The sequence below is a fragment of the Vicugna pacos genome, chromosome 4, assembly GCF_048564905.1.
Source record: "Vicugna pacos chromosome 4, VicPac4, whole genome shotgun sequence".
Taxonomy (NCBI): Eukaryota; Metazoa; Chordata; class Mammalia; order Artiodactyla; family Camelidae; genus Vicugna; species Vicugna pacos.
In genome coordinates this window covers 51940953-51962449 of record NC_132990.1, presented here as the reverse complement: position 1 = coordinate 51962449, position 21497 = coordinate 51940953, and positions in this window count along the sequence as shown.

The window sequence follows — 21497 nt, the reverse complement described above, 5'->3', positions numbered from 1 at the left end:
TATCTTTCCAATCCTCTGCAGCCACTTCCAATTTGCTCCATTAAGTCTTTGTGCAAAATTTCTTTCATATTCTTTCTTGAATTCAACTTTAACTTCTTCCTTACCATCTTTCCCTTTCCTGGACCTGTTTTCCAGCTGATAATTCTCTCCCTTTCCAAGGTAAGACCTCACAAGTCTTTTTGGCTTCACACACCTATTTACCTTAAGAAGGCTTTATTACTGGATTGGACAAAACAATCTTTTTTTGAGGGATGTTGAGGGATGTGAGTGGATTTGGTCAGTTCTTATTAGACAATTGCGGAATTTCCTTTGTAGTCTAAAGAAAAGGCAGTGAATACTCGGGTGTTGATATTTTTGTCACCATCTGAGTTACATAAACTGTGGGTCATTCATGAATTGGAATGCATTCATTACAAATGAAATCAAGATAGTGATTTTCAGACTGATGTGGTCCTACTGAGATGGCTTAGAGGCTGCCAGAGGTAGACACAGACTAGGACTCACAAACAGGGTGTGACTTCTTAAAGGTACTACAACCAGAGCAATATTTATATATTGAGGATTCACATAAAGTTTTGTTTCAGGAAAGATTTCCACTAAAACTAAAAAGTTTGAAGATCACTTCTCATAAAAACAATTAAATGATAAATATGTTCAATGGGCAATAATAAATTTAAAAAACAGCCTAATTTGTAAATTAAAAGGAACACATGGCTACAAAAAGCACTTATCAGTAGTTGTATCTGAGCTGTGGGAAGTGAACAATTTTATTTACTCCTTTGTCTTTATTTAAAACATTTTATAGTGACAACATATTAATGTTATTTATTTTTATTTCTATACCTTTTGAGGTATAATTTAGACACAATAAAATGCACTCATTTTAAGTGTACAATTTGATGATTTTTCACAGACATATAAATATATATACCCATATGACCACCACCCAGATCAAAATATAGAATATTTCTATCACCCCAGAAAGTTCCACGTGTCCCCTGGCAATCAATAGCCGCAATCCCCACATCCTACCAGAGAGAGCCATATTTTCACCTGGTTTCGATTTGGTTTTGCCTGTTCTTAAACTTCTTGTAAATGGAATAATACATTATGCAGCTTTTGGGTCTGGATTATTTTGGTCAACATCATATTTCTGAAATTCATTCATGTTGTTGTATGTATCAGTAAGTTTTCGTTAAATTTTTGGATAATATTCCATTCTATGACTATACCACCATTTGTGTATCTCTTCTTTTGTTAGACATTTGGGTTATTCACAGTTTTCACTATTAAGAATAAAGTGGTTCTGAACAACCTTCAGGATTGTCAGGATATGTGCATCTTTAACTTTTCATGATTTTGCCAAATTTCTCTTCAAAGTAGTTGCATTAATTTACATTTCGATGAGCAGTGCTTGAGAGTTGCACATTCTCTTTTTCATCCACCATTATAAACTAAACAAATAAGCAGACCTTTTTAATGGGAAGAGCAAAACTAAGCCTGGGGGAATGTGGTAAAACCAAGTCTCATCTAGTCCAGCTTCCAACCCGAGAAAGACACACAGAGAGGAACAGCTGATCTTTGGGTCAGTAATGTTCTTAGTGTCTGTGTGTGTTTGGGTTGCAAGCCAGGGAGGAGTGTGGGAGACAGAGTGAGGAGCGTGGAAAGCCAGTCTCAGGAAAGGGATACAGACAATAGATAAGAGGTCAGATTCCCCCAGCTAACTGGTGCGGATCCCAGCTCCTTCGGGAAACCAGAGGATCTTGGGTAGAAGGGGTAGATTCCTGAATCAGCTATGTGCTGAATGCTTAGATGATTCAGGTTTCATTTGATGTTTACACTAGCGTTAAGGCTGCTGTTGCATTGCCTTTCTGGGCACACAGGATAGGAAGCTCATAATGTGCCACTAAACCTGGGCTGACTTGAACTTCAAGTGGAAGAACTTAGACAGAGTTGACACAGGCATGGGTGCCAGTACCCCAAATCCAAGTGCATAGTTGAACGTAATCCTGGGGCACGGTTTGCGTGTTTGTTTTCTAGGCAGGAAGCTGTCTTAGTGCATGGGGGAAGCTGGGTCTATAAATGTATGATCCAGGTAGGAGCTGCTTGCCAAGATGGTGGGGCCATCTGAACTAAGTAGCTGTTACTGGGTCCTAATAACAACAGTGACAATGAGGCCAGGTTTTCAGGGATAAACCCCCATACAGGTTATTCACCTTGGTCTGTTCCATGGTCAGAATCTGGGTCCTCAAGCCTCTCTGGGTGATGCAAAAGTTTGTTACTGAAGACACAGATGACAGAGTTCAGCTTCCAAAATATATCTTGAATTTTTTTTGCCTCTTTTCACTTTTATTGCCATCACTTTGGTTGAAGCCACCATGATACAGAGTCGTCTGTATATTCCAACAGCCTCTTTACTGGTCTCCTCCTATCAATTTCTGCCCCACTCATATTCATTCCAAATAGCATTACTCATCTGACCATTTTATTCCTTTTCTTAAAATCATGTTGAAATTTCAGGAGTATATGTTTGAACGTAGATAATGTGGATACTAGAAAATGTGCCAATTAGGTAGGTAAAAGTCTCAGGTTCTAATCTTGGCACAACCACTCATTAGCTGTATGACTGGGCAGTCCTTTCCCTGCCCCTCAGGTCTTGGTTTTGTCATCTGTAAATAAAAGGATTGGACCAAACTAGGAAGTCTCTATGGGCCATTGTAGGTCTGACATTCTGTGATACTTTGTGGGGCTGATTCAGAGGATTTTCCTTTAGTTCTTGCCTGGGATGGAGAGAGGTGAGACCCTGGGATCGTATTTCAGTCAGGTCTCCTATCTTTCTTCTCAAAGATGGCATCTTTGAAGTTTTCAGACAGTGCCCATACACTGAGCATAAACCATATGAAAATGTTTCAGGAGAATTTCCTCATTTCAGCAATATGCCTCGAGGACTGAGAGTTCCCTGTGGTTTCACGTTGCTGATGCGGGCCATTTTCAGCATCTTCACTGTGCTTCACTGCATACTTTATCTTAGGGTTGTGTGGATTCTTAGAAGTTACCCAATCCAGGCCTGTTGGTAGAAGGTGAGTTCATAAGCTCCACACAGTGCTTCTGTCATCCTTGTAGAATTCTGATGGAGTGGTGGATGTGCACATACACATTTGTCCAGTTATGTTTTTGGAATGTAAGTTTCATGACACACAACAATACACACATGTTGTACAAATGTCAGTTTCCTGGTTTTGATATTGTACTGTAATCACATGGAATACAACCATTAGGGGAAACTGGGTGAGGGATATGTGGTACTTCTCTGTTCTATCTTTGCAATTTCCTATGAATATTTAATTATTTCAAAATTATTAAAAAAAAAGTCTTTACAAGGTAGTTAACAGGACTCCCTAGGGCTGATTCCATAATGTCTTTCACAATTGTCTGAGTTGGGACTTTTTCTTCCTAAAGCAAAAATGTAGATTACCTGACGATGCAATGGCTTTTCATAATTTTGGCTATGAAGTCTGTTTCCAAGGAATTTTCAGTTTAAGTCTCAACCCACACATTCAGTGGTCTGTGTGTTTATGTTGTGTTTGATCAGCACCAAGGCCAGCCTTAGCAATAGCACGGTGTGGGCTGATCTTTCTGGGTCCTTGTATTCCATGCCAGGTCCTACCTTTCTTTTTTACATTTCTAGTTTGACCCCTCTGTAGCTCTGTGCAGACAGAGGGCTTTGGAGTGTCCTGGTCAATGTCCCTCTCAGGCCTCTGAGGAAAGAATCCCCAAATGACCACTGACCTTGTCTCACCCTGCAAATCCTGGTGGTCATATAGGGATTCAGTCAATCTAGAATCCATTCTTCTCTGTATCAGGGTGGAGAGTGTTAAAGAATGAGGAGAGGGTGCTGAAGGGAAAGGGAAAGATTAATGGCCCCTTAAAAATGTCCATGTCCTCATCCCCAGAACCCGTGACTACATTAGGTTATGTGGCAAAGAGGAATTAAGATTGCAGGTGGAATTCAGGTTGCTAATCAGCTGACCTTAAAAAAGAGAGGTTATCCTGGGTTATTCTGGTTGGCCCAGTGTAATCACAGTGGTTTTCAAAGGTGGAGAGGGAGGCAGGAGAGGAGAGTCTGGGAAAAAGATGTGATGAAGGAAGCAGGATCAGTGTTGCTGTGTTGCTGGCTTTGGAGATGCAGGAGGGATCCATGAGTCAATGAGTGTGGCTGGCCTCTAGAAGATGGGAAAAACAAGTAAATGAATTCTCTCCAAAACTTTCAGAGTGGAATGCACCTTGAACTTAGTCTAGTGAGACCCATGTAAGATGTCTGACCCATAGAACAGTAAAATAATAGATTTGTGTTGTTTTAAACCACTGACATCGCAGTTATGGGTTACATTGCAGTAGAATACCAATACAATGGAGAACTAAGGTACTGCTGCGGTACATAATGTCTCAGGGTAAGAACTGTTGGGAGGATGCCTGGGGCTCTGGAATCAGAGAGGAGAGTCTGGGGGCTGGGTGGAGTGAAATCTGAGACAGGAGGTAGTCATTGGGAAGGACAAGTAACCCAAGGTTTAGGAGCCTGGTCTTAGAAAAAAGGACAATGCTATCAGGAGGGACTGAGTTAAGAATCAGGAAAGGAGACAGGTTCAACTCAAGCAGACAGAGAAGCAGTTTTGGGGACTTAGATTACACTGTGAGACTTGGATGGGGAAAGTATATGTGGAAACTATTCTATTAGGCTGGGTAACAGAAAAAAAGAGCACAGGGCTAGGAATCAGGATGTCTGGATGGTAGTCATTTTGCTATCTGAGCTGTTTGACACAAACATCCTGGGCTTCAGTCTTCCCATATGTAAGATGAGGGGCTCAGAGTCTCAGGATTGCTTCCCAGATTCAAATAAAAATTACACAGTTTGATAATGAGCTTAGTGAGCTCTTTAGGAGTCACCCGACTGTGCTCATAGCATTTCAGCTCACTATGTCACTGTCAGTGTTTTCTGACACAGCTCAGTGCAGTGCATGTACGTGGCAGTAGAATATGGCTTCCCCCTTAGCAGAATAACTTTGCTCCACTTGTGAGTGTTTATTGTGTTACTTCAACATCGAAATACTGACCTCAGCAAACACAGGTCTCCCCACAATCGAAGTATTTTGTATTTACAGAGTTGTATGTACGTGATGGTTTTCGTGGGACAAGTTCAAAGTCTTCACAAACTGCCATCTCTGATTCCTTTTGGGGTAGGCAGGGAGTAGGCATTTTGAAGTTGTCCAGATAAAGAAACAGGGATATTGATCCCCAAATCTCTCTTAATTCTTAAGCATTAAGTATTCCAAAATCCTGAAATACTGAATTCAGTAAAAATGTCTTTGCATTCTGTTTGATTTTGTACACTTTTCAGTTTCTCACAAACCTTTTACTGACAGAGCATCGTAGCATCTGCCAGTGATAGGGCAACCAGAGGGTTTGGCAGCTTGTGGGTGGGAGTTTCAGGGTTTGGGGACTTGGCGGCAGTTAGATTGGGCTGTTGGTGTGGGAGGATGGAACTGTGTATTGATGATGGTCTTGGCTTTTTCTAAATCACAATTGCATCATATGAGATAGCTGAATTTATGTTGAGCTTTACAAAAGCCTCCTGGGAAAAGGGCAAAACTGGTTTTAGTGCGTAAGAAATTTATTTATGGCAATTATGGTACCAAACTGAGACTGGAGACTGTTGAGAATCTGGACCACTTTCTGGTGGAGGAAAAAAAAACCCTATTTTACTTTTTTAAGTAGGAATCGTATAGTGGAATCACTTTGTAGTTACAGTGATTTTTGAGTCTTTTTGTCCTTTCCATAGGATGACAGGCTGGATATTCTTGTTATACTATTTCAGATAAGGATGGCTTCTGAAAAGAAATATGGAAGGAAAAAAAGAGAGTGGAAATCAAATGGCCAGCTCCCAGGGAGGTAGTTTGAGGATGTCAGAGTATGGCTGGCCAGTCTTCTTATGACTCGTCTGCACAGCAGAGCCATATGACTGGTCCTCCTGGAAACACAGGGTCACAGCTTTTCTGTAGCATTAAGATGACTCACAGAGAAGGGGCTGTAGGTCCCATCACAGGTTTATCTCATGTGCAAAAATATAACTTATGTCTTTCATTTGATTTGTTTTTTTTTCATTTAATTTGATTTTTTAACTTCTGGTGCCCTGATTTCTAGTGCTAGAATGTCATGGAAAAGAAATTGTACTAAATATTCTTTTTTAAATTAGAAGATTAGAAAACTAGAGGATCTCCATCATCCTTGCACATTGTGCTCTAAAATGGGTTATTTTGGCAAAGGTTTGACAAGGGTACTTCCACTACAGTGTGGCATGATGTAATCTATCTATGGATAACACAGTTGGGATAGATTAAGCACTTTAAACTTTTTTCCAGTCACTTCTTTCTACTAAACTCTGTAGAATCTTCTTTTCCCTTCCTTTAATGGCATCTTAAGTAAATAACAGAATATTCTGATCATTTTTGATGTATAAGCTCAGTCCAATACAACTTAGAACTCCAGGATCACATCCAATTAAAAACTTTTCTCCTAACCATTGGACCCAAAAAGTGAGTTGGAAGAGGGGTTGGAGAAAGATAGAGGGAAAGAAGGAGAGGGAAATAGAAAGAGAGACAGAGACAGGAAGAGAGACACAGAGAGATTCTAAGATAATCTCTTTTTCTCTGTCATGTAGATCACCTAGTACTGGGGCAAGGGGTGCTTGGATAGAGGAGGTAGCAATAGTCTTATATACTTGACCACCTGCCAGTTGTGAGAAGGAGTCCATACTCTGGTCACTTCAGTTTTGTCTGTTTCTGGCAGCCTCAGCTGATGTCTCTACATGATGTTTTCTTGTTCAGGCCAGCCTGGTCCATTCTGTCGATAAGGACTTCCTTAGAAAGGGCAGCCCTCCTGTGGTCCATACCTCTAGTCCTCTCTCTGATAGAGTGTCAACTCATTTGTCCTGGGTATCTGGATAGCCCTTTCAGTCTGTCCCTCCTTTGTTCTGGACTGCTGGAAACCACTGAGGCTTTCTTCCATACATTCTGTCCTGAAACTCGGGTGGAGGTGCCACACATCCTCTCTTCCCAGATAACTGCCCTGTACTTTCTCAGTGTGCTGCTGCAGGGCTACTCCAGGAAGCCTCTTGCCTTCAGAAATCTACAGTGAGAAGTGGGCACAAGTCTGGGTGTTCAGTTACATGCCCTGGTCCTCAGGCCAAGCCCTCCCTAGAGCTCTCACCAGGCTTCCCTCTGCTGTACTCAGGGCACAGTGGGATGCCAGCAGCCTCCCTTTCCTGCAGTTACTCCCAGCTCTACAAGAAGTTCTTTTGGAGCAGCACATCCCTGCTTCCTCCAACAAACTTGGCATCTTAGGATAGGGAAAAGACAGTTTCCTCGTGGTAAGTATTGCACTGTCTGCAGGGCTGGGGACTGTGATCACTCTTCCCCTGTGCAGGCTTCTTACACTGGCTGGGAAGAGGTGTGAGGGTCGGGTTGCTGGCTCCCAGTCAATGTCAGTTTTGGCTACTAGCAGGCCTGAGAGAAGGTGTCTGTTGCTTTCAGTATGGAGACTCAGTGCCTGTAGATTCCACCTGCCTGTGGATTTCACCTGTGGAGCCTCATGCCAGTTCTGGGCCGTAGGGAAAGTTCCACTCAACATCCTGGCATACTAATGTTTGGTCTTACGAAGGACTGTATTCTTCTGTCAGCCAGTGGCCTTCCAGTGTTACGTAATGGTGTGGCATTCTGTCTTTGTTTGTTTGTTTGTTTTCGGTGTTTTGGGTTTTGTAACTGTCAATTCATATTCCTAAAAAAGTCATAGAAAATCATGATTTATAAAAAAAATATAAAGCTCTGATTACTTCAGTAGTGTCTTGCTCCCCAGGAAGTATTTGATTTTCCTGGCTAGATGCTGTAAATACAGTAGGATTTTATATTTATGTTGTTTGTTATAATAGGGATTTATTCTGTAGGTCAAATCACAGTCTTCACGACATGTTCCACGTAATAAAAGCCCAGAGAGGCAGTAGAGTGTGTGTTGGAGTCAAATCAACTTGGCTAGAATCAGCAGCTATGTGAGGCTGGTGAGTCACTTAACATCTTCCTCACAGGCAAAATAAAAATACTACTACCTACCCACATGAGAGGGTTATGAAGACTCTACTGAATAATGCATGTAAAGCATTTATGATTGCCTGGATCAGATATGATAGGGTTAGCTACTTCTATTATTTTTATGGGCTAGATAATGCCATGTTATCTATATGATTCCACTATAATTTGAATAAAAACATATTAGATTGGGCTGGAGAGGAGGCCAACACTGAGAATTCTGCTAGGTATAAAGAAGTTTAGCATATATTATGTTAACAGGAAAAGGAGTCAAGTTTAGAAGAATAGACAGCAGAGTTTAGGGACTCCATCTAAAAGATCAGGAGATACAAGATCCGGGAGTAAGGTCAAAGAGTGTGGAGAGCTAAAACTTAGGCACCGCAGCAAGGATAAAGCTTGGTAGTTATGGATTCGAAAGATACAGTCCAGAACACATCTCAGATAGCGGGCAACTTGGGATTGTAGATTGGGACAAATCAGGACTCTGACAGCAGTACCTCCTGGGGGATGAGGGAAGGTAATTCCCTATGGCATCTTTCTTTTTGCCAGAGGGGTCCTTAAATATTTTCCCCTATGATCAGCAGGTCTCACTTCCTCTGTTAGTTTCTTTTCTATTAACTCTGGTAAGGGTGAAGTAGAATTTAGCATTAAGATAGATGATTGCTAATTGGGTTGGAAAAAATAATCTCATTTAAAATTTCTACTTTTCGATCATAAGTGGAGTTTAACATACAATCCCTTATATGTTAGCTGTTTGCACTTCTCCATTTTGAATTATCTACTCATGCCATTTGTAGTTTGTTTACTGAAACTTCAGGGTTTTTCTTATTAATCTGTGCATGATCTTGATATATTGACTTTGTCAGTCTTACTTGTTGTATTTTTCTCTGCTTGTATTGACCTCTTTTAAAAACTTATTATGATAAATTTCAAATGTCTATTTAAAAAAACCCGGACTATAATAACCACCCATATACCCATCACCTAGCTTCAATACTTATCAATTTCTGCCATTCTTGCTCATCTAGCTCCACCCACTCCCCATGTACTTCCACCCACTCCTCCCCACTTGAGGTTGTTGTTATTTTTTTATAGTTTTTAAATTTTTAGGTAAAGTATATATACATATGTATGAGTCTTAACTGTTCAATTTGTATAAATGGGTGCACTTAAAACATTGACAGGGCTAAGCATCACTGCCCAGAGACTCTTGAGGGAGAAGGGATAACCCCCACTGCCACTGCCACCCTTAGACAAAGCAGACAGAGGTGTCTGAGACACCAAGCAGGTGTCTCACATCCTGAGTCTGAGAATGACCGAGCCAGTGCTGCATAAAGTCACACCACCCAAGGAAGCAGGGGATCAACGCGACTTGGGTTTGTCTTGGCTGGGACAGTGCCTGCGTCAAGAAACAGGTTCTTAAGTAAACCCGGATTTTGACTAGAGGCCTTGGGGTCTGGAGAAGGCCACCTCCTGCTCTTCCCCCAACTGCAGGTTCATTTCCTTCTTTCACTGTCTCTGAAAAGCATATCCTTTTGGGAGAATGTCAAGATGGGGGCAGGGTATGCCAGACAGATACACCAAGCTTGGTAGAATGGGGTCAGTTTGCACTTTTAGGGTATATAGAATCAGCAAAATGAAAAGGCAGCCTATGGAGTGGGAGAAGATATTTGCAAACTATGTATCTGATAAGGGGTTAATATCCCTAAAATATAAGGAGCTCTTACAACTCAATAGCAAAAAAAAAAAAAAACCAAAAAAAAACCTCGATTAAAAAATGGACTAAGGACTAAACAGACATTTTTCCAAAGAAGACACATAAATGGCCCATAGGTACATAAAAAGATGCTCAGTGTCACTAATCATCATGGCAATACAAATCAAAACCTCAATGAGATATCACCTTACACCTGCTGGGATGGCAGTTATCAAAAAGTTAAATGAGAACAAATGTTTGCAAGAATGTGCAGAAAGGGAATCCTTGTGCATTGTTGGTGGGAATGTAAATTGGTACAGTCACTATGGAAAATAGTGTATAGGTTCTTCAAAAGATTAAAAATACAACTATCATATGATAAACTTAACTGTATATAACTGAAGGAGATGAAGTCGGTATCTCAAAGAGATATATGCACTCCCACATTCACTGCATTATTCACATTCATCATTATTCAATAGCCAAGATATGGAAACAACAAAATGTTTGTTGATTGATGAATGGATAAAGAAAATGTACACTTAATGGAATATTATTCAGCCTTAATTAAGAAGGAGTGAATTCCTGTCCTTTGCAGCAACGTGGGTGAAACTGGAGGATATTACACTAAATGAAATAAGCCAGACACAGAAAGACAAATATTTCATGATCTCACTTATGTGTGGAATCTAAAAAACAAAACAAAACAAAACAAAACAAACACAAAAAGCTACACTTGTATTAACAGGGAGTAGAATGGTGGTTAACAGAGGCTGGGGGGGTGGGTGGGATGGAGAAGGGAGATTGAAAAAAAAAGGAAAAGAGGAAAGTGGTGGTTGCCAGGGGCTGTTGAGAGAGGGTCATGGGCAGTTATTTTTTAATGAGTATAGTTTCAGAGCTGCAAGATGAAAAGAGTAATGGAGATGGATGATGGTGACGGCTGTACGACAGCATGAATGCACTTAATACCACTGAGCTGTATACTGAAAAATAGTTAAGATAATAAATTTATGTTATATATATTTTACCACAATAAAAAATTGAAAGAAAAAATAGTAAAAAAAAGTGTAGAAACATAAAACGAGGTGTCAGATATTGCAGATATTAAGCAGATAGCAATACGATACAATGGAAAACAGTTTGGTGGTTCCTCAGAAAGTTAAACATACAGTGGGGAGGGGCTAGCTCAGTGGTAGAGTGTCTGCCTAGCATGCTTGAGGTCCTGGGTTCAATCCCCAGTACCTCCATTAAAAATAAATAAACAAACCTAATTACTTCCCCCCACCAAAATAATAGTAATAATAAATAAAAGGGACAAAGAAAGTTAAACATAGAATTACCATATGATCTAGCAATTCCACTCCTAAGTACACACCAAAAATAATTAAAAACAGGGACTCAAACAGATATGTGTACACCAATGTTCATAGCAGCATTGTTAACAGTAGCCAAAAGGTGGAAACAATCCAAATGTCCATCAACAGATGAACAGATAAATAAAATGTAATATGTACATAAAATGGAATATTCAGGCATAAAAAGGAATGAAATTCTGACACATGCTATGCATGAGATACAGATACAAATTTATCATGGTGTTGTTTGTTGTGCATTCTTTCTTTTCTGCACCGATTAGTGATTGTTACTATACATTAAACATATATAATAAGTCCTGTTTTGTGTGAATTCTGTTACTGATTTCAGAATATCAAAGGGACTTTTGCCTCATTATGCTTTTGCGTATGGAAATGTGGATGCTGAGCTTCTGGCTGTGTATTTACCTAAGACATCTCTTTTGGGTATCATGGTTATCCCACGTTAGTGTAAACTCAGTGTTTTTAGAATGTAATTATCAAGTGATGCTCTAGCTCATTCACATTTATTTATGAGTCTTTCCACACATGGCCAAAGCTCAACATCACTGGTGTTGACAAGAAACAATACGTAATATCTTCAGTTTCATTAGGAGAGAGAGATGAATTAAAAAAGAAAATCTGCTTCTATACCATTTGTAGAGCCATTAGTTGTTATTATGTCACATTTATTCTTATAAGTAATGCCCTTCTGCGCTATCCTTCCAGCTGGGCTGGTGGCTGTTCATTCAGCAAATTTAATTTTCCAAGTGAGAAAAGTTGCCCTCGCATCAAGCTCATGAATATAATATCTGGTGGTGAATATAATTCTTGCATTATCAGCCTCATTCATCACACTAAGGCAAGTGGTCAGAACTGTGAGATTGAACATGGCAAAGACTGGTAAAGATTCCTCTAGCTTAACTTCATTAATCGATTTTGTTTCTTTACTTTAAAAATGATATGTCTATCTACATATGGGACTGTATTTAGAAGGTCTATATGTTCAATATTAAGCCACTTCAGATTTTTTTTAGGATCCTTTAATCAAAACCATTAATTAATTGTCCATTTGAGTATGCTCGTCTCTGGGCTGTTTGCCCAATGGTACTGCATCTGAGTTTAGTAACTGTTAGATTGTGCTGCAGGGGGTGGGGAGGTTCAGGCCCATGGAGGGGGGACTCGGGGACTGTCATGCCTTTTTTGGGATTTGACCATCCTAGCCAGTTTCAATCTCTGTTTGGGTTCTTTTTCTCTTACGTCTAAGGAATCCAAAGAAACATAGTCCCACTATTTCTTGCTACTGAGTAAAGCATCAAAACATAGTTGATTGTTTCTTAAATTATTCTGAGCTTCCTTATGTTCCTGGTGTTGTGTGCACTTATTTTTCTGGACTTGACCAGCTGACCGAACCATTCTCCCGCTTCTTTTGTTCCAGCAAAAGAAGCGGAATACTAGACAGAAGCAGGAATCTCAGTCTCAGTGAGTTAGGAATTCTGGCTAAGGCTTGATTCATGGATTCTGTGGAGGAAGGATATTTGATTGGGGTCAGTGCCTACAGATTTGGTAGATTGCAGGAAAAGCAACAGAAGGTTTTTGTGGAAAACAGGCAGATTTTTATGGAGTTTAGGAATTAGATAGAATTGGCATTTGAGATAGAACTGTTGAGTATTCAGGGATTTATGGAGAAATAGGCACATATTTCTGGAGCTTTGGCTATTTTCTAGGATTCATGGAGCAGAGAGGTTTTTATAACCTTGTTTATGTATCAAAGGCTCCTTTAATAGGTTCAAGACAGGGTGGAGGAAACAAACAGGACCTGTTGAACAGCCTGATGACATGGACATGAGCAGTACTGTCCAAGCAACCCAGGAAGAATGGTTCCCAAGTTTGGGGGATATAATTGGGCTCCTAGACTCTGGTAAAGAAATGGCCAGAAGGGAGGGTAAGGAAGTACTAAGAGAGCTGAACACAGCTGAAGCATTGCTTTGTAAGTTCAAATCTTGCAATTATATTTTATCCAGTAAAGGAAGGTTTTTGTTGTGTTTTTTGTTTTCTCCTTTGTTAAGGGCTTACTCAGCTCTCTATTCCACTGAAGGAGTGATCAGTTGAAGCTGAAAAGATAATGCCTTAGGAGTATCAAGTCCCAAGAAAGCAGTAGGGATGGGATCCCAGGGTTAGAGACTGGAGAGTAAAGGGTTTGAAGAAGTAAAGATCACAGTGCTTAGATTAAAGAGGGACCATCAGATAGCAGAATTAAGCAAGGTTATACCTAATAGGTTTAGGGTACTAGCAATAAGAAGGCAGGACTTCGGGAGACACAGATCTTGTTCAAGATTTTAATTTTTAGAAGAAGAGAGTAGTATACATTAAATAGCATATAACCCCTAAAGATTCCTCTAATGGGTAATTTAAAATAAAATTCTGTCTTTATTCAGGCAGGAGCAGTCTTGTGTCAGTAAGGAGGGGGAGGTCTCTAGAAGATTTAAGTATTAATAATACAAATTAAAAGCTAAAAAGAAAAAAAAAGCTAAAAAGAACACATCACAACATATTTGTGAATATTCTTTGTAAAAATTTATAAAATTATAAGTATGTATGTATTATACACTAAAGACACATCTCTCATCTATGTATCTAATCATGTCTGCCTGTCTGTCCATCCATCTGTCTGTCTATATCTATCTACTTATCTATGTATCTATGATACAAAATTAGCTTGATTCCTTTCCTGATTGTATGCTTTTATTTTTGGTGTGCTATTTGCATGAAATGACTCAGAAACGAAAGTGAAAAATCATTTTACAGTTTGACTAGATATTTTTTTTCTCTTAGGGTTGTTGTAATTCTTGCATAATAAAATACAAACCTCTGAATGTTTATTAGATGTCTGGTGCTAGGTTTCTGTGTAAAACAGCAATACCAGCCCCTAACTTCCATGCCTCTCTAATTATATGTGAACTAGTTGAAGATCATCAAGTACAATGATTCATCACTCCAAGGTGCTCTGCGAAAGGCTACATTGTTACAAGACTATTGTTCCCTGCTGAATATATTTATTTTGAGCTTTGGTTAATTTTTTTATTTTTAACATAAGCTCCAGATCTCTATCTGTGCTTATTATGTAAGAAATAATAAACACTTGAATGCAGTTATCTACTTAAAATGTTTACTTCTTATGATAAAATCAGAAGGCTACTGAATTCTTAGAAATGTCTGTTTAGATTTATTGCTGTCATTATCAGCAGCATCATAATTATCATCATCATCATCACCTATTAATTTTGGTTGCTAACCATTTAATTCATGGATTGTTGTAAGTTCCCCAATAACAATTACAAATAGTATATATCAAATAACAGAGCCCTTCTCCTTAGAAAAAAAGAGAGAGAAATGAGTACTGGTCAAAATTATAAGCAGCTTCCAATTTTCTAATGGGTTGGTTGCCAAATTTTGTTTTGAAAGTGGTTTGAACTGGGAGCCGTTTTATTGACTGATTGGTGAACAATGTTATATATGAGGTTTATGTATCCAGCTTTGCTCTGCAAAACCCATTAAAGAGTTCAAACTCTATGTGTTTAATCCTATGATAGATAGACATAGAATACAAACTTGTGTTTGCCAAGGGGGCGGGGGTGGGAAGGGACAGACTGGGATTTTAAAATGTAGAATAGATAAACAAGATTATACTGTATAGCACAGGGAAATATATACAAGATCTTGTGGTAGCTCACAGCGAAAAAAAATGTGACAATGAATATATATATATTCATGTATAACTATAAAATTGTGCTCTACACTGGAATTTGACACAACATTGTAAAATGACTATTACGCAATAAAAAAATGTTAAAAAAAACCCCCTGTGATAGAGTATTTGAGCATGTGTTTACTGGTAAAAATTTATCAAGACTCAGCATAGAGCCTTCCACTAGAGTTGATGAAGAGTAATTCTTCGCTTTCTGCTGTCTTCACCTACAACCCCAAGGAAGACATGAAAACATTTATGCCTTCTGTTGTGGGCTAAATTGTGTCCTCTCAAAGATCTCTCGAAATCCTAACCGCAGGTACCTATGAATGTAACCTTACTTGGAAATAGGGTCTTTGCAGATGTAACCAATTTAAGGTGAGGTCATATTGGATTAGGATGAGCTCTAGTCTAATGACTGGTGTCCTTATAAGAAGAGGGAAATTTGGACACAGAGACAGGATGAACGCCATGTAACAGTGGAGGCAGAGATTGGGGTGATGCACCTACCAGCCATGGAATGACAGGACTGACAGCAACCACTAGACTCTAGGAAGAGGCAAGGAAAGACTCTTCCCGAGCACCTTCAAGAGCACACAGCCCTGCTGATACCTTGATTTTTGGACTTCTAACCTCCAAAACTGTGGGACAATAACTTTCTGCCATTTAAGCCACCTAAGTTTGTGGTAATTTGTTTTGGCAACCACAGGAAACAAAAAATACACCTTTGAAATAAATAAAACTTGACCATTAGAAATTTCTCCATGTGTCTTTCTGCTCCAAAATAACTCTGAGAATGGACTTATTACTAAAACAAAACCTGACATGTGTTATGGACTGAATGTTTTATCTCCCCAAAATTCATATGTTGAAATCAGAACCTCCAATGAGATGATATTAGGAGGTGGGGCCTTCAGGAAGTGATTGGATCATGAGAATGGAGCCCTCATGAATGGATTCAGTTCCCTTATGAAGGGACCCCAGAGAGCTTTCTCTCCATCTCTTCCCCATGTGAGGATACACGAGAAGACGGCTATCTATGAACCAGGAAGCAGATCCCCACCAGACAGCGAATCCTCTAGTACCTTGGTCTTGGACTTCCAGCCTTCAGAACTGTGAGAAATGAATGTTGTTGTTATAGCCGTTCAGTCTATGGTATTTTTTTTTAATAGCAGTCCATACAAACTAAAACAGCATGTTGAAGTGTGTTATGTGGTTTAGATTGCCATCATAAAACACAACTATGGCAGTAATATTAATTATATTGTTAATGCCTTTAAAATGTTAATTATTTAGTTTATTAAGAATTTTGAGATATGGATGATACATAGTGAGTACCACAATTTGTAGAATTACTATGACAGGACATGAATATATGAGAAATACTTACAGACCCTATACAACAGAAAGCTGTACATGTCATTTCTTGCTTTACATAGAAAACACACATTAAGTAAAGATAGACGAGATATAGTTAGGTTTTTAGAAGATACTTAAGTTTACTTTCTTTCTTTCTTTTTTTTTAATTGAAACCTCCCTAAACTCCAAATTTCCAGGGTAGCAGGAGGTGATTATTTGACTAGTGTTCCCCCTCACTCCAAAATGCTCTAAAAATCTAGGGACCTTAATGACTTCAAAGAGGCCAGCCATCTTTCCAGATACTTCACAGAGAAAGAAAAAGAATTGGAAAATTTGCTCCTGTTGGGTTCAGTTTTTTGTCTGTCATTGTTTCTTTTGTTTGTAAGTTACTGGTAACAACAGGTCCTCATAGTCTATATGAGGCATCCTTTTCCACTCCTATGATTATGCATTTTCTGGTTAATAACCCAGTGCAGCACTGTTGTGTTTCACACTTGGACTGCAATTCTTTAGTTCACATTCATCAGTTAAGAGCATGTGCTTAAAAGTCTGACAGTCTTGGGACCAGAAAGTGGGTATACTATCATATCTTCCTCATAAACTAATTGTAAGAATTAAACGAGAAAATTGCCCATAAAGTACTTAGGAAAATGCCTGGCAAATAGCAATGTTTATAATAGTAAAACAGTGACTCAGTAGCAGAGGATTATAGCTGTATGTTTAGGAAGAGATTTAATGATGAAAAGCTTATGATAAACTTTAAGGGCAAAGAGAGGAATAAACTTATATATAGTGTGTGATTTTTAATGTGACAAGAGGAATGGTGGTCACCAAACATTCCATTTTGTGTTCTTGGCGTTTCCATCCTTCCACTTGTAGTTGTGTAACTTGTTCTAGACAATGGACTGTGGGTAAAAGTTATGTGTCACTTCTGGCTTAAAGCATAGAAGAGCTGGTGTAGAAGCCTTCAGCTGTTGCTTCTTCTGCCAAGGTGCTTGAAGAGTCATGTGTTCCAGACGTAACTACGGGATGGTGGAGTTTCCTGATCAGCCTGGGTCCTTGAGGGACTAAGCTCCTTGCTGACCCATGATGGGCGGGTAGCATGAGTAAGGAATAAGCCTTAGCTGAGTTAGGCCACTGGGGTTTGGGAGGTTAATCAGTTCTATCCTGCTCAGTACTCTTATCTTTATGGAAATATTAAATATTTAAACATTAAAGTATAAAAAGACTTGAGGACAATTCAGTGGTTAATGTTAGATACTATGATTGTGGGTAATTTTAATTTTCTTTAAAATTTGTTCTGTATAAAAAATCAATGTTTTTACAGGGAGGCAATGATAAGTTTAGTTCATTTTAGAAAAATTTTGATCAAGACTGGTTAAATTAGAGCCAAAAGTTAAATTTAGAAACAATTTGTCACTCTCTAGCATTGACAACTGAATGAGAATTTAGTATAGATTAGGGGTTGGCAAACTATAGCCCGTGGGACAAATATGGCCTGCAGCCTGTTTTTGTAAATAAAGTTTTATTTGAGAACTCATCATTTTGAGAACTATCGTCTATGGTATTTTAGTTCCATAATGGCAGGGTTGAGTAGTTGCAACAGAGAACACATGGACCACAGAGCTTAAAATATTTACTCTCTGGCCCTTTTCAGTAAATATTTTCCAACCTTTTGTGTGATTGTAAACTTTGAGAAGGGCCATAACTAGGATAAAGAAGGGGAGGCACTTAAATAAGATGCAAGTTTTAAGGGGGTACCAAAAGTCAGTAATCAAGATTAAATAACTCTTTAATGCAGTATTTAAAATAAATGTTAATGTGAAATATCCTTGATGAGCAAAACATCAACATTTTGAATAAAGATAGAATCAGTAATAGTACCATGCCAAGCAATAGTGGAGCCTGAGGCAATACTAATCCTATCTTTATTTAGAATTTTGATATTTTGTTCATCATGTAGGGCAGAGAAGTGCCCTAAATTGCCTAGCAAAAGCTTAGCACATGGCGGGCTTGTAATAAGGTTTTTTCATTGGTTATGAATTCATTAGCCCATGACACTGTGGAAGAAGGATTAGGAAAACTGTGTGAGTGGGAGAGGTTTCACCTAGCTGTTGTGGTTCTCACGCTCTTACATGCTAAGTCTGTTCGGTAGTTTGGTGCACCAACAAATATTGGTGATAGGCTTTGCCTTAGTCCTAGACCTGTGGGTGCCATCCTAATTTATACGACTGTTTTAAGGCGGTATTTTGGGGATTTATTGTACTTCAAGCATAATTTTGAACATACTTTTTTCAAAATTTAGGTTATCTGTAAAGACTTGTACAATCTAAATGCTTGAGACGTTACTTTTTAGCCAACTATTTCTGGTGTCTTCTCCCATTTCTTAGTTGACATATTCATCAGATAGACAAATCTCATCCTCTCATTCCAGGCTTTTCTTGTAATATCTCCATTCTGACTGGAAGATGAAATGTCCATTCCAAAAGGCAGATTTATTGGGATTCTGAGCTGCATTTTTCAGAGTTCAAAGATTCATGTACTATGTGCACTTGAACCTTTCTCAATATGATTATTAGATTTAGCTGCTCCCAAGGAATGAACATTATATTGTTTGCTCTTTGGCACAGAGACCCATGTTGACTGGTACAGAGGCTTGGACCAGGGTTGGGAATGTTCACCTTTCTCTTCTAAACACCTACTATTTGGGAGAGAGAGGTTGATTTTGGTAAAGGTCAGGGAAGGAAGCACTACGTGAGTGGAATGCTGAAGTTACATAATGGTCATTAGACAAAACATTTTAAAGGGAGTATAATACATTTAGGAATGGAGAACACAATTATACATTTAGTTTACTATTGACAATCAAAATAAATATATCCAAGTGGTAGTCACTCAAATGCAAAGAGAAAATTGTTCATGAAATTCTGATAAAATTATAAATAGGTTAGTCTGAATTATACTGGCATTTTGTTAGACGTCTTTATTACCAGACTTCTATTACCTGTGGTAGAATTGGTGGTTCTTCATGTAGGGAAGCAGAGAAAGAACAAGAAACATAGTCCTGCCTCACCTCAGTTCTTTTATGTGGATGGAAAAAAGGGTGGGGAGAGGGTGGTAGCAGAGAGAAAGGGAAAACCCAGAAATGAGATTTGAAGAAAGGAGGAAGTAGAGAATGAGATGAATAGATTAAAGGAGAAATGTGGAGTGGAGAGGTGGTAGGGGGTAGAAAAGTTGTGAGGAGGGAGTAAGAGGCAGGAGTTTGAGTCTAATAACTCCATTTATTGTACTAGTTGGAGATAATATGTTGGAAACAGGGACTTAACAACCTATGGCAATGGAGACTCATCTGATTCGCTACTTACTATACAAGTGCCCTTCAGATCAGTTGGATAGAGGGAGAATAATTCTGGTCTGGTGCCATTATTATCTTCTAAAGGTAGTAATATTCTGAGGTTTGAGAAAATTCCTGATCTTACAATAAAGTGAACTAAGAAAAACTAAACATTTATCAAGGACACATAACAAGATCTGTGAGGAAGTTGCCTGAGAATTAAAGCTTCTAATGCTTTAATTACTCCCACTATCTTAATTTTCCTTCTGTTTTTTCCAATTTTCTAACATATTTTGGTAAGCGCTGCCTATAGCATGTTCTGTGGTATGTGGGAAAGTGGAAGAGTTTTTTCTGGAGAAAAATTCACTGCTCTTTTAAACTTTATCTTAAGGAATTGGTATCTTAATTTTTCTCTATTTTTAAATTTTTTTGAGAGAAAACTTGGTCTTTTCTGCACAGGCAGTTTTCTCACATTCTATAGCTAAGTCATGTGGAGAGAATACTTCTACAGTTGACAATCATTGTTTTTTATTATTATTATTATTATTATTATTATTATTATTATTATTATTATGAGAGAATAAAAAGACTATTTCTTAGTATGTCTATAGCATCTAGTCACGTATTTTGTTTACAGAGGGTTCTCAATAAGAATTCACAAAATTATAAATTTTAAGGTCTTTATAGATAATGGTATATACATAAATTTTTTTCTACCTAAAATATTGTGGGAGTTGAATGTACTTATGCCAACTAGTGTATGTTATATTTTTATATCTGAATTTCACTTTTTTCATTTAATTGTATTTGTATCAGAAGAGGACTCTTCTCTGCAATAGCCCTGCTCCCAAGGTGCCCATACTCTGAACTTGTTATCCTGCCCATCCCCCACATGACTGGATCACAGGATCACAGCTGGTTGGAATAGATGGGCATCTATCTGATCCAAGTGCAAACAATCCATAGGTTGTTCTGTGACACATCTGTGATTCAGAATAAAAACACTGATGAGGCCATTTGCACTCTCTAGGATTTGGACCTGGGAAATGAAGAGATTGAACCAATAAGCAGCACGTGCATAAACTGCAAGGAAGTGTGGAGTGTTGCCAAGCTTTGGGAGGTATTGGGAGTGGTCATATTGTGCTGTATGCTAGCTAAGACTATGAGGGAATAGAAACTGTGAATAACCAGAAGCAGCAGGGCAACAGAGAGAAGGGAACTGAAAAGAGAAGCAGAGACACTGATAGAAAGAGAGAGTGGTTGAGTTTTAGAGCTTTTTTGTTTGTTTTCTGACAGCTCTCAGTTGATTAGTGAGTGTCTTTTGAAGTGTTTTCTTTTCTTGAGATAACTTCAGTGGATCTCTAGTCTTTCCAAACATATAGGTATTTTGAGGCCGTATTATGAAGAGCTTTGGATACTAGGGCAAGACGTTTGTAATATGTTGGACAAGGAATACGTATTACCTGTTTCTGAGATGCAGAGTAGTATCATTAGAAGTGCATTAAATAAAGATTAATCTGGAAGGAATATGTAGGAGAGATGGAGAAACTGATTCGGGAAGCTATTACAATAAGATATGAGGGAGGTAATTAAGGCCTTGGATTGAAGATATATATGACAGAAGGTAAATGAGCAGACAGATGTAAAAGCATAACAAAAGAAGAATCAATAACACATGGTAACTTATTGAATATCGAGGGCAAGGAGAAAGAAAATCTCAGAGCTGGAGCTGAGATTTTAAGGCTTGGAGGTTAGAAGTTGCTAGTATCATTAAGGGGAATAGGGAAGTTAGAAGGCTGGGTTGTTCTGAGTTGTGGAGGGCCAGATAGCTGTTTAGTTTTGCGTCTGTTCAGTTTCAGGTGTTGGTGGGAAA